At 48.8% G+C, this 12809-nt stretch overlaps 1 protein-coding gene across 1 annotated transcript in view; it reads right to left on the bottom strand.

The window, feature by feature from the left end:
• The window catches only part of LOC120032672 (potassium voltage-gated channel subfamily KQT member 5-like), a 133732-nt gene that overhangs the window by 70103 nt on the left and 50820 nt on the right, over positions 1-12809 (bottom strand). The gene's annotated exons all lie outside the window — the stretch shown is intronic.

The following is a 12809-nucleotide window of genomic DNA, read 5'->3' as shown; positions in this document are numbered from 1 at the left end:
ACCTAAATCCAATGACATTGTGACATGTTTTGTTGATTTCACGTTGAATTCACCTTAGTTGACAATTCAACCAAATGTAAATAAAAACTAGACGATGAAGTGACGTTTGTGCTCAGTGGGAGCCTTATTCTCTTGAAGGCCTTTTGATTGAGTCAGGTTTGCACATCAGATAATTCAGTTATGTAACAGTGCTTTTGGAATATTTTGTTCAATATTCAAGTAAACTCCTGTAATTATTAGTACTAATACTTATTTCTGTCATTTTAGGCAAGTTTTCTTAAACAAAATTACTTATTTTTTTCAATTTTATTCTTACTTATTTAGTTTATAAAAAAATGTATGGCTTTCTCTCTCTCTTTCTCTCTTTCCTTCTCTTTCCCTCTTTATCTCTTTCTTCCGAGTTAGAGTGCACTCTATTGGCCCACCTCCAAGAGCCAACCTATTTTGAAGACTCCTCATTGGACCACATTATTATATGATCTGATCATACATGACCGAGTTATGACCCAGTCCTGTGTACACTACTATAGTGTCTGTGGATCTACTGTAACCATGGATGTCTATGACCAGAAGCTGTGGTGGAATGTCTAGGGATCCCTTTTGTTGTGATGCTCACTGGGGGTAAATGTCCCTTGGACCACCCCCCCAAAAAAGCCCCTCTATGGTGAGCGGTCTGAATAGAGGGCTGGGTGGGAGGATGTTAAAAGTCCCTCTGTGGTGAGCGGTCTGAATAGGGGTCTGGGTGGGAGGATGTTAAAAATCCCTCTGTGGTGAGCGGTCTGAATAGAGGGCTGGGTGGGAGGATGTTAAAAATCCCTCTGTGGTGAGCGGTCTGAATAGAGGGCTGGGTGGGAGGATGTTAAAAGTCCCTCTGTGGTGAGCGGTCTGAATAGAGGGCTGGGTGGGAGGATGTTAAAAGTCCCTCTGTGGTGAGCGGTCTGAATAGAGGGCTGGGTGGGAGGATGTCAAAAGTACCTCTGTGGTGCATCCACATCTGCTACAGTGACTGTCACTTTGTGCTTGTTTCTCTTCTTCAGTATTCCATTCATTCTTGTTCTCTCCCTCCCAGACAAAAGTGTAGGAGGGTCAGGGGGTACAATAACAAGAAACACAAGAACATGAACTCTGATTGAAAACTGCTTTAAAATCGTAAAATCCACACCAGTCACAGCAAGCAAAACATTCAATAAAAAGTCAATGGGGAGAGGTGTGAACGTGAAGGGAGCCCGAAACAAAGAAAAACAGATAGAAGATGACATGAAATCACTCGTCTAAATCCCACTACCAACACGGTAGAAGGACTTCATTCAGCCTCCAGCTCTGCGCTTCAAAGACATCTGTTCCTAATTTCCATCCACTCACTTGACAGAAGGATGCCCTCCTCTCCTCTTCAGTTCATCTAATACACCCTCCTTTCTTCATCCGTTCTTTCCTTCTGTTTGTTTTTCTCTTTATTGCGTGTTTTTGTGTACGTCTGAGCGTGTGTGTGCCAGCGTGTGTCTGTGTCCCCTCCCTACCCGCTATTGAACTCTCTCTGTACGTGTGTGCATGCCTGTGTGTCTGTGTGTCCATGCAGATACTGTATGTGGCTGTGTCCTCTCTCCGTCGGTGTGTGTTTTCTCTGGCCCGCAGCCAAGCCAGGCAGGTAATCCAGTGACAGCAGTGACAGCAGGTAATCAGACAGGGGCTTCAGTTAAAGGTCTTACCTCTCGATCCTCTCCCTCTGTGTTAACTGTCAATCCCTATATCACCACGACTTCGTTACTAGTGGCCTCAAAGGCCAGGTCAGGACATGTGTCGCAACAGCAGCTAGACGCCAGGTCAGAGGTCAGCAGATCACAGGAGAGGACGTAGGCGGATAACAATGTTACTCCTATACTGTATACAGTATGCTTTGACGTAGGGTAGTGACTGATTGAGTGGCTCTACACCTACTAGAGATTGGGTTTACTTTATACACTGAGTGTACAAAACATTAAGTACACCTTCCTAATATTGAGTTGCAACCGCTGCGTCCTCAGAACAGCCTCAATTCGTCGGGGCATGGACTCTACAAGGTGTCGAAAGCGTTCCACAGGGGATGCTGGCCCATGTTGACTCCAATGCTTCCCACGGTTGTGTCAAGTTGGCTGGATGTCCTGTGGGTGGTGGACCCTTCTTGATACACACGGGAAACTGTTGATTCACCTGGTCAGTCCATGTCACGGAAAGAGCAGGTGTTCTTAATGTTTTGTACACTCAGTGTACATCTAGCTTACATGCCGTCATAGATGTACTGTAAGAGGACTTTGGTGATGGTGGGTTTGACTGGATAGTTTATTTAGCAAGATGACTGACTGGTATGTTGTTAGACTGAATAAGTCAGCATTAAAATATGAGAGTTCATTATGTATGGCGGAGCAGGCTGCCCTATAAATGACCGTAGCTTCATTGACGTTTCCTAATAAAGAAAAGAGAGAGAGAAAGAATGTTGAAAAAGCCTGATAAAGTTGAATCTTGAACAGTGCAGCAAATAGAGAATTGTACAGACTGTTTACTGGACGCAAGTGCACTTCAGGAAGAGACACAAAGGGAATTGAAACTGTGTGAAGAGTGATTCTGCACATTTGTTTGTGCTCTAAGTAGAAGTAAATGTCATGCACACACAAATTGTCCCTTTGGACAGCGTTGCCAAGGGTGACAGATTGTGCCCTTTGAAACCAAAGACATTAAATAATGCAGCGCTTGCTAAAACCAACCGCGAGTTCCGTTTACGCAAAGTGACACAAAAGTTATATTCTCTGAGCCCGACGGGAAAGAGTGTTGGAGGGTGAGCACAACTTTGAATCTTTTATGACCTGCTTTGTCTCACCAGTTATAGTGTAGTTGTATAAGAGACAAGTTTGTTAACACAAGGGGAAAAGCTTTCGCTCGCAAGTGACCTGTGTTGACAGTAGGAGACTGGGGAAAAACTCAAGTGTGTGTCCGTATGGCCATACATGGATAATATTGTGTAGCTAAGGTCTCAACACAACCAACACCTGTCAATGGACGGTCTCTATGTAATGTGCATCTTTGAGAAATTCTAGCGTTCATACAACAGAATCCTTTCAATAACACCTAGCATTGAGAGTGGCGTATTCAAGTCAGTGTCTATGGGTATAGGCCAACTCCATACTATTGACTATTGAAATACATTTTACGTCTCTAAAAATGTTTATTTGATTTGAGTATTTTGCTATGGTTGGCAGTGTCAAGGTTTAGCGTTTGTCTGTCTACTGCCATTCCACCAAATGTTTGTGCTTTTCAGATGGAGAATATAAAAAGGGATTTGCTGACTGTGCTGTGCCCTTTAGAAGTGGTCAGGAATGAAAGCTTTTCGCTAGATGGACGGAAAGGTCGTCTTATTCAGCGTATTACACCCCCCCCCCCCCACACACACACACTTTTACCTCGTAACGCGACTGTAATCCGATAATTCTCCCATAATCTCCGCAGAAGTAGCCTCCTATTCTTCATCACCACAAACATAATCACTTCAATTTACCACAAAATATTTATAATCAGGTGTTCTCTTCTGCAATCATCTAGAATAATGTATTGCTTCGAGTGGGTTTAATTGGGGGTAATTACTAACTAAATGATACACTCTGCTGCTCCGATGCCTTTGTAGGTGATGAGAAAAGGCTCAATCTTCAAGGTATTGACAGTGTAATTCCATTAGAAACAGTGAAGACATCCCTTACAATCATCCTCTAACCAACAAATCAATGGGAGTGATTAAAAAGCAACATGGACCCAGTACTGTCAACACTGAGTGGATAAGCAGATAGCCATGAAATAAAAAAAATATTGTCTGTGTTCTTGGCTGTGTTCCAATCTCCGGTATGATGCTAGTGTTGATATTGGAACAGAGCCATTGACATAACAGACTCACAGTGTGCAGATAACCAGTATACATTGTATTACTTCTTCTGTTTCTTCATCTGCTTCTTCATCTGCTTCTTCATCTGCTTCTTCATCTGCTTCTTCTTCTGCTTCTTCTGGTCCAGTAAACCCCCCTAGAGTGTCCATCATCCCCATATTTTTTTCCACACTCCTCCTTCCACACTCCTCTTCTCCTGCTGCGCAGTATCCTCATTAGCTCTCATGCTACTGGATAAAGCCAGTTAATCACCTTGTTCATTAGCTAATTCATCACCAACCCACACAACAACGCCTCTTAGTAATATAATTCCCTGGCAAGGGGCATCCTCTTCACCCCTGAACTCATGATCACACCACTCAGTCTGTTACTGCTCTTCATAGTCAATGGAAGCAGTGCCAGTGGGATGCTGCTGCTGTAATTGTAGGAGGCGCGCCTTGCTAAATGAATGTGCGACGCAGACTCCATGACACCATTCAAACGCATGTACATACGCACACACATACGCACGCAGGCATGTACGCAGGCACGCACCCCGCGTGCACAGGCACACGCACACAGACAGATAGCGTGGACATTGTCCTGCAGCAAGATTCCATAAGCAGTCATTACACAACTAAAAACATTCACTTTACAGTGCATACGTCCAAACTAAGTTCATTCGTGTCATTTGACCGATGACTATCGTGCAGGCTGTTTTACTAACTCTGTTTGTGTTCAGCGTAGCTACATCATCACAGCCTTGGCCTAGGGGATAGGCTAGATAGCTGCCATTGTCCGTTAAAACACAGGCGCTAGTAACAAACTAATACACCTCCTTGTGAATTCCACCATTGCCGCCAATTTCTCTCTCTCCAGCCACGTTTCCGTCCCCTCCCCTCCCCGACTCATGTGGACTTGTGGTATGTGACGTGAGCTTTCCCCCTGCGCTAACCCGCGGCTAATTGGGATTAGCATATCTGCCCCAACCAAAACAACAGCGCAATACAAGAGCGCGGGAGCCAGTGCCCTTTATATTCACCCAGTCCCTCCATAATCCCTCTGTCTCTGACTAGACAGCTCCTTAGATCTCCACGGAAAGGAGTCCATTATGAACCGAGTAGCTCCGGCACCTACTGCAAATCCAATCAGGCTACAGCCACTTGCACTAGCTGTGTCGCTAATGTGGGGGTTAGCGCTTAGCGTAGCAGCGGCGGCTAGCAGGCGGCTAATTGGGGCACCAGTGTTTGAACTGGACGATTAGCCTCCCTCGGTGGCGCCACATCCCAGGAGCTTAGAGGGAGAATAGTAGAAACAGCAGGCTAAAGGCTGTGCTGTACGATGTATGCAAGAAATGGTAAGCTAACATACACTGCAGGCACACATGCACGCACACAAACACACACACACACACACACACACACACACACACACACACACACACACACACACACACACACACACACACACACACACACACACACACACACACACGACGAGCAACCAGGGATAAGGAACAGACTCATGAAAGCTGACAGTTGGTAGCCATATTTCTCTCTCTGAATGCTGAATCATCTCGCTGGGTGAGGTGATATAAAGAGATAAATGTGTCCCACTGAAACACATAACAAACTGTTACTGGAGGTGCCCTCAAACAGACTACAGGAATGACTCTTTGGGACATGGAAGACTATAGAGAGTAGTGTGACAGAAAACCATAGTATGACAGAGAGGCCTGTGACAGGGCATGACATAACAGTCACACGGTAACTGTGTAACAGGATGTTAAACTGCACCACGACAGCGTAAACGAGAGCTATGGTCTGTTAGGGAAGCACAGTGATGATATTTTATAGAGACAGACAGACTGCATTGGCTTTTACGTCATTAGGGCATATTTAGTATCACCACAGGCGATAGAGCAGAGAGAGTGAACCATCTAGAGGTTGGAACGATACAAGTTCAGGAGGTCTGGGACACTCAAGAGATGCAATGTACTGAATGTGTGGACGTTTTCGAATGAATCCATATCGGGTGTGAGTGTGCATGAGTGCGTGTGTGTGTGTGTGTGTGCATGTCACTAGGCTTATCAGTCCTTGAACACTGTTGTTTTGCCTAGTCAACCAATACAACTGTTTTTATTCCTTGTATTTGGTTGAATCTAAATTAATCCCGCATGTCATTTTCGAGTTCAGGCTTTAAGAAAAAAACTTTCTGCTCTAGTGATGACGGGCGAGGGAACTATCAAGAGCAAGATGAGACAACGACAGTATCAAACTAACTGGGGGAGTTGTACAACGTTCTGCTCTAGTGATGACGGGCGAGGGAACTATCAAGAGCAAGATGAGACAACGACAGCAAGACAACCTGTATCAAACTAACTGGGGGAGTTGTACAACGTATTCTTCTTCCTCAAGGTCTTGACAGCTTGGCGGGTCCTCATCCATTTCTGCATCAGCTCATGTTACCCTGTTCGTTCACTCGAGAGCTCGCACGCACGCACGCACGCACGCACGCACCCCCCCCCCCCCCCCCCCCCCCCCTGAAGGACCTAGATAGTATTCATGGTGCTCTGTCCTTGTTCTATTGATACTCTACGGGAGATGTGTTATATCAAAGGACATAGGCACATCATAAAAGGCAAGCGAGCGCCTGGAGCTTGAGACGGACTGAGAGAGATGGCAGTGTAGCATCATACTGCAGTGGCCATCGACCACTGACGAGACAGGGAGGCTTCATTAGAGCGGCTAAGTGCAATGGAACCCACTCCCACCCACTGAGGCTCAGCATGTGCTTACGTCACCGTGTGTGTTGACCTAGTCAAACAGGATGCTCATTGACGCTATGAAAACCTTTGGCTCTGAACTCAATTATCCTGTCGTTATCGCTGAAGACGGACAGGGGCATGTTGAAAATGTACGAGCAGACCAAAGCAGTATGTCCATCGAAACCTATATAAGGAGTCAGTGGATTATCTTGCCATCCAGAGGGGAGACAGGGTTAAAACCATGGACGATCAGAACCTAGACATGGAGTTGACACAGCGCCCCCGCTATTGTGAAAGAAGGAGGATTATGGGAGGAAGGAGCCGAGGAAATGAGGCTTATTTCCCCTTGGGGCTGGTCCAGGCTGGTCCAGGCTGGTCCAGGCCGGTCCTCGCCACTCTGCAACGGCGCTCCAGCCAGAGCCCAAAAACGAGGCCCATTAGCTGGTCCTAATGGTAGCAGGGTTGGCCTGCATCCTGCCAGTTGTCCCCCAAGGGTGCGTGCCAGGACCGCTGTCTGTTGCTATAGTTAGTATCTCATACTATGACCCTGGTGTCCACTAGCAATGTCTGTTCCTCCAGTTACCACTGTCCCGCAGGGATGAATGCCAGCACCTCTGTCTGTTTGTTCCTCCGGTTACTCTTATGACACGACCCCGGTGTCCCCCGTCATGGAGGCTCTAGCCTGAACCCGAGTCTGCTTTCGCTCCCCTCTCATTCTGTAGGGTCCATATTTGACACGACTATGAACATTGATACAAATCCCAGACCAGACAGTGGCCTACATGCCAAACAAAAGGCATAAATCCGACAGAAGTGACACGTTGCAAAACGGTAAATCACGAGAAAGCTGCACACATATCAAACAAAAGGTACAAACCAGAAAGAAGCTACTGGAAAGAAACTACACTACAAAGAGACTAATGCCGTACATACACTATTGTTTTGAAGAGGCAACATTTGTAACGGTTTTCCTCCTCCTCTTCGTCCGAAGAGGAGGAGTAGGGATTTGACCAAAACGCAGCGTTATGATACGACATGACTTTTATTAAAACAAGACGAAAACTAAACAAACTTGAGAATTTACAAAATAACAAAACGACGTAGACAGACCTGAACATGGAACTTACATAACTACACGAAGAACTCACGAACAGGAACAGACTACATCAAAACGAACGAACAAACGAAACAGTCCCGTGTGGTGCACAGACACAGACACGGAAGACAATCACCCACAAACAAACAGTGTGAACAGCCAACCTATATATGGTTCTCAATCAGAGGAAAACGTCAAACACCTGTCCCTGATTGAGAACCATATAAGGCTAATTACAAGTGACCTAAACATAGAAACACAAAACATAGAATGCCCACCCCAACTCACGCCCTGACCATCTAAACACATACAAAAATAACATAAAACAGGTCAGGAACGTGACAGAACCCCCCCCTCAAGGTGCGAACTCCGGACGCACCACCAAAAGTCTAGGGGAGGGTCTGGGTGGGCATCTGTCCACGGTGGCGGCTCAGGCTCTGGGCGTGGTTCCCATCCCACCATAATAAATCCCCGCTTCTTTATCCCCCTCACAATGACCACCCTCCAAATAACCCCACCTAAATTAAGGGACATCACCAGGATAAGGAGCAGCACCGGAATGAGGGGCAACACCGGAATGAGGGGCAACACCAGAATGAGGGGCAACACCAGAATGAGGGGCAACACCAGAATGAGGGGCAACACCAGAATGACTGGCGGATCCTGGCTGGCTGGCTCTGGCGGATCCTGGCTGGCTGGCTCTGGCGGATCCTGGCTGGCTGGCTCTGGCGGATCCTGGCTGGCTGGCTCTGGCGGATCCTGGCTGGCTGGCTCTGGCGGATCCTGGCTGGATGATGGCTTAATGCTGGATGACGGCTCTGGCTGGTCATGGCTGGATGACGGCTCTGGCTGGTCATGGCTGGATGACGGCTCTGGCTGGTCATGGCTGGATGACGGCTCTGGCTGGTCATGGCTGGATGACGGCTCTGGCTGGTCATGGCTGGATGACGGCTCTGGCTGGTCATGGCTGGATGACGGCTCATGGCTGGATGACGGCTCATGGCTGGATGACGGCTCTGGCTGGTCATGGCTGGATGGCGGCTCTGGCTGGTCATGGCTGGATGACGGCTCTGGCTGGTCATGGCTGGATGACGGCTCTGGCTGATCCTGTCTGGTGGAAGGCTCTGGCTGATCCTGTCTGGCGGAAGGCTCTGGCTGATCCTGTCTGGCGGAAGGCTCTGGCTGATCCTGTCTGGCGGAAGGCTCTGGCTGATCCTGTCTGGCGGAAGGCTCTGGCTGATCCTGTCTGGCGGAAGGCTTTGGCTGCTCCTGTCTGGCGGAAGGCTCTAGCGGCTCCTGTCGGGCGGAAGGCTCTAGCGGCTCCTGTCTGGCGGAAGGCTCTAGCGGCTCCTGTCTGGCGGACGGCTCTGTAGGCTCATGGCAGACGGGCGGCTTTGCAGGCTCATGGCAGACGGGCGGCTTTGAAGGCTCAGTACCGACGGGCGGCTTTGAAGGCTCAATACAGACGGGCAGTTCATGTGGCGCTTGGCAGACGGACAGTTCAGACGGCGTTGGGCAGACGGACAGTTCAGGCGCCGTTGGGCAGACGGACAGTTCAGGCGCCGCTGGGCAGACGGCAGACTCTGGCCGGCTGAGACGCACTGTAGGCCTGGTGCGTGGTACCGGAACTGGAGGTACCGGGCTAAAGACACGCACCTTCAGGCTAGTGCGGGGAACAACAACAGGGCACACTGGACTCTCAAGGCGTACTATAGGCCTGGTGCGTGGTACCGGCACTGGTGGTACCGGGCTGAGGGCACGCACATCAGGGCGAGTACGGGGAGAAGGAACAGTGCGTACAGGGCTCTGGAGACGCCCTGAAAGCCTAGTGCGTGGTGCCGGAACTGGAGGTACCGGGCTAAGGACACGCACCTTCAGGCTAGTGCGGGGAACAACAACAGGGCACACTGGACTCTCGATGCGCACTATAGGCCTGGTGCGTGGTACCGGAACTGGAGGTACCGGGCTGAGGGCACGCACCTCAGGGCGAGTGCGGGGAGAAGGAACAGTGCGCACAGGGCTCTGGAGACGCACAGGAGGCTTGGTGCGTGGCGCCGGGACTGGAGGCACTGGGCTGGAGACACACACCATAGGGCTAGTGCGTGGAGTAGGAACAGGGCTCTGGATACGCACTGGAAGCCTGGTGCGTGGTGTAGGCACTGGTGGTACTGGGCTGGAGCGGGGAGGTGGCGCCGGAAATACCGGACCGTGCAGGCGTACTGGCTCCCTTGAGCACTGAGCCTGCCCAACCTTACCTGGTTGTATGCTCCCCGTCGCCTGACCAGTGCGGGGAGGTGAAATAACCCGCACCGGGCTATGTAGGCGAACCGGGGACACCATGCGTAAGGCTGGTGCCATGTAAGCCGTTCCGAGGAGACGCACTGGTGGCCAGATGTGTAGAGCCGGCTTCATGACATCCGGCTCAACGCTCAATCTAGCCCGGCCGATACGTGGAGCTGGAATGTACCGAACCGGGCTATGCACACGTACAGGAGACACCATGCGCTCTACTGCGTAACACGGTGTCTGCCCGTACTCTCGCTCTCCACGGTAAGTACAGGGAGTGGGCGCAGGTCTCCTACCTGACTTCGCCACTCTCCCTTTAAGCCCCCCCCCAAGAAATTTTTGGGTAGTACTCACGGGCTTCCAGCCTTGCTTCCGTGCTGCCTCCTCATATCGCCGCCTCTCTGCTTTCGCTGCCTCCAGCTCAGCTTTGGGGCGGCGATATTCTCCTGGTTGAGCCCAGGGTCCTTTACCGTCCAATATCTCCTCCCATGTCCACGAGTCCTGGTTACTTTGTTGCGCTCTCCCACGCCGCTTGGTCTTTGGTTGGTGGGTGATTCTGTAACGGTTTTCCTCCTCCTCTTCGTCCGAAAGAGGAGGAGTAGGGATTTGACCAAAACGCAGCGTTATGATACGACATGACTTTTATTAAAACAAGACGAAAACTAAACAAACTTGAGAATTTACAAAATAACAAAACGACGTAGACAGACCTGAACATGGAACTTACATAACTACACGAAGAACTCACGAACAGGAACAGACTACATCAAAACGAACGAACAAACGAAACAGTCCCGTGTGGTGCACAGACACAGACACGGAAGACAATCACCCACAAACAAACAGTGTGAACAGCCAACCTATATATGGTTCTCAATCAGAGGAAAACGTCAAACACCTGTCCCTGATTGAGAACCATATAAGGCTAATTACAAGTGACCTAAACATAGAAACACAAAACATAGAATGCCCACCCCAACTCACGCCCTGACCATCTAAACACATACAAAAATAACATAAAACAGGTCAGGAACGTGACAACATTACTGTACACAGATGTAGGATCTTAATTTGAGCCAGCTTGCTACAGCAGGAAAATAATCCTACAGCGAAAGGAAATGTGAGTTATTATGTGGATTGTAATGAATGGTCATTTTTGTACGGGTTGATCGATTTTTCGTAAGGAAAAATCAAGTCTGAAATTTCTACGTGGAAATTACAGACTTCAGAAGCCTTTTTAAACCTCAAATACACTACACGCTTTAAATTCACTGCGACAAGTTGATCTGTACCTACATGTCAAACCCAAGGTGTAGACCGGAAAATGGAAAGAAGTTCATCCCCAAAGAGACTTTAAACAGGAACTAAACAGAAACCAGGGGCTACTGTATAGAGAGGCCTTCTACATTATAGCCAGCAGCAGTGGTCACTAAGGGAGACGTAATGCCTACAAACAAAGGTACACATCAGACAGAAGCTACTGGATAGAATCTACCCACCAGAGAGAAGACAAAGGTCACATTGAGGCTACTGTACGGCCAGCCAACAGCCAGGGCCCCGTGAGGGAGACAGACAGATTCAGTATGTGTTTCCAGCCAGTGGCAGTTCAAAAGTGAGCGGGTGCTAGCTGACTGCAGAGAGTTGAGAGCACACAGTGTGCATCGAGAGAGAGGCTGGAAGTTTGACAATTTCCGTCCCCGCCGTCCCGGCGTGTGTGTCTGCCAGCAGGAGGGGCGGTCTCTGTTTCCCACTGGGGAGAAGTTATGGCGTGATTCGCGTGTCATTCAAAACCACTCCGGTTGGCGGGAAATGTGTGTGCAAGTGTTTGTGTGTGTGTGTGTGTGTGTGTGTGTGTGTGTGTGTGTGTGTGTGTGTGTGTGTGTGTGTGTGTGTGTGTGTGTGTGTGTGTGTGTGTGTGTGTGAGAGAGACAGGGAGAGAGAGAGACAGGGAGAGAGAGAGAGACAGGGAGAGAGAGACAGAGAGAGAGAGAGAGAGAGAGAGAGAGAGAGAGAGAGAGAGAGAGAGAGAGAGAGATAAAGACATAATGTGTCTGTGTATAAGTGATTGTATTAAAGAACAGTAAGACCTAATGTTGACAAGAGGCTGGCAAGGGAATGGCCACGACACACACACACACACACACACACACACACACACACACACACACACACACACACACACACACACACACACACACACACACACACACACACACACACACACACACACACACACACACACAAACACACACAAACACACAAACACACACACTGACACTTGCACCGTCATGTTGACCAAAGCCTTTCCATCACTGATACCACATTGAGTATTCAGTGCTAACTGAGGTCTATGGAAAGCCAGTGCATGAAAGCTTGATTGACACATCTGGCAACGCAACCTAAACTGCTGTGGAAAATATATGCGCCACAGCCAATCAAACCATGATAATAGCTCTTAGCCTCGCCTCAAAATTACAGTGGGGAGGGTCATTAAGGCATCAGTCTTCTCTGATGTCTTTATTACATCTACTAAAACTATCCCTGGCTGGACACACACCAGCACACGCACACACACCGTATTTGACCTCATCTCTGCAACTTTATTTAACCATCCGACACAGTCGTTTCAGTGGCGACGGAAGAGGGAGGGGGTGAAGGGACGAGCGGAGTTCTGGGTTCATCAATGTCAAGATGGTAGCGAGAGAGAAGAAGCGGTCTGAGGTCACCACCACTGCTATGACGGCCAATTCTATCACACACACACACTAATTCTATTA

Source organism: Salvelinus namaycush, chromosome 39, assembly GCF_016432855.1.
Source record: "Salvelinus namaycush isolate Seneca chromosome 39, SaNama_1.0, whole genome shotgun sequence".
Lineage (NCBI taxonomy): Eukaryota > Metazoa > Chordata > Actinopteri > Salmoniformes > Salmonidae > Salvelinus > Salvelinus namaycush.
Note: the sequence above shows the minus strand (reverse complement) of the source record. Positions and strands in the feature narration are given on the sequence as shown.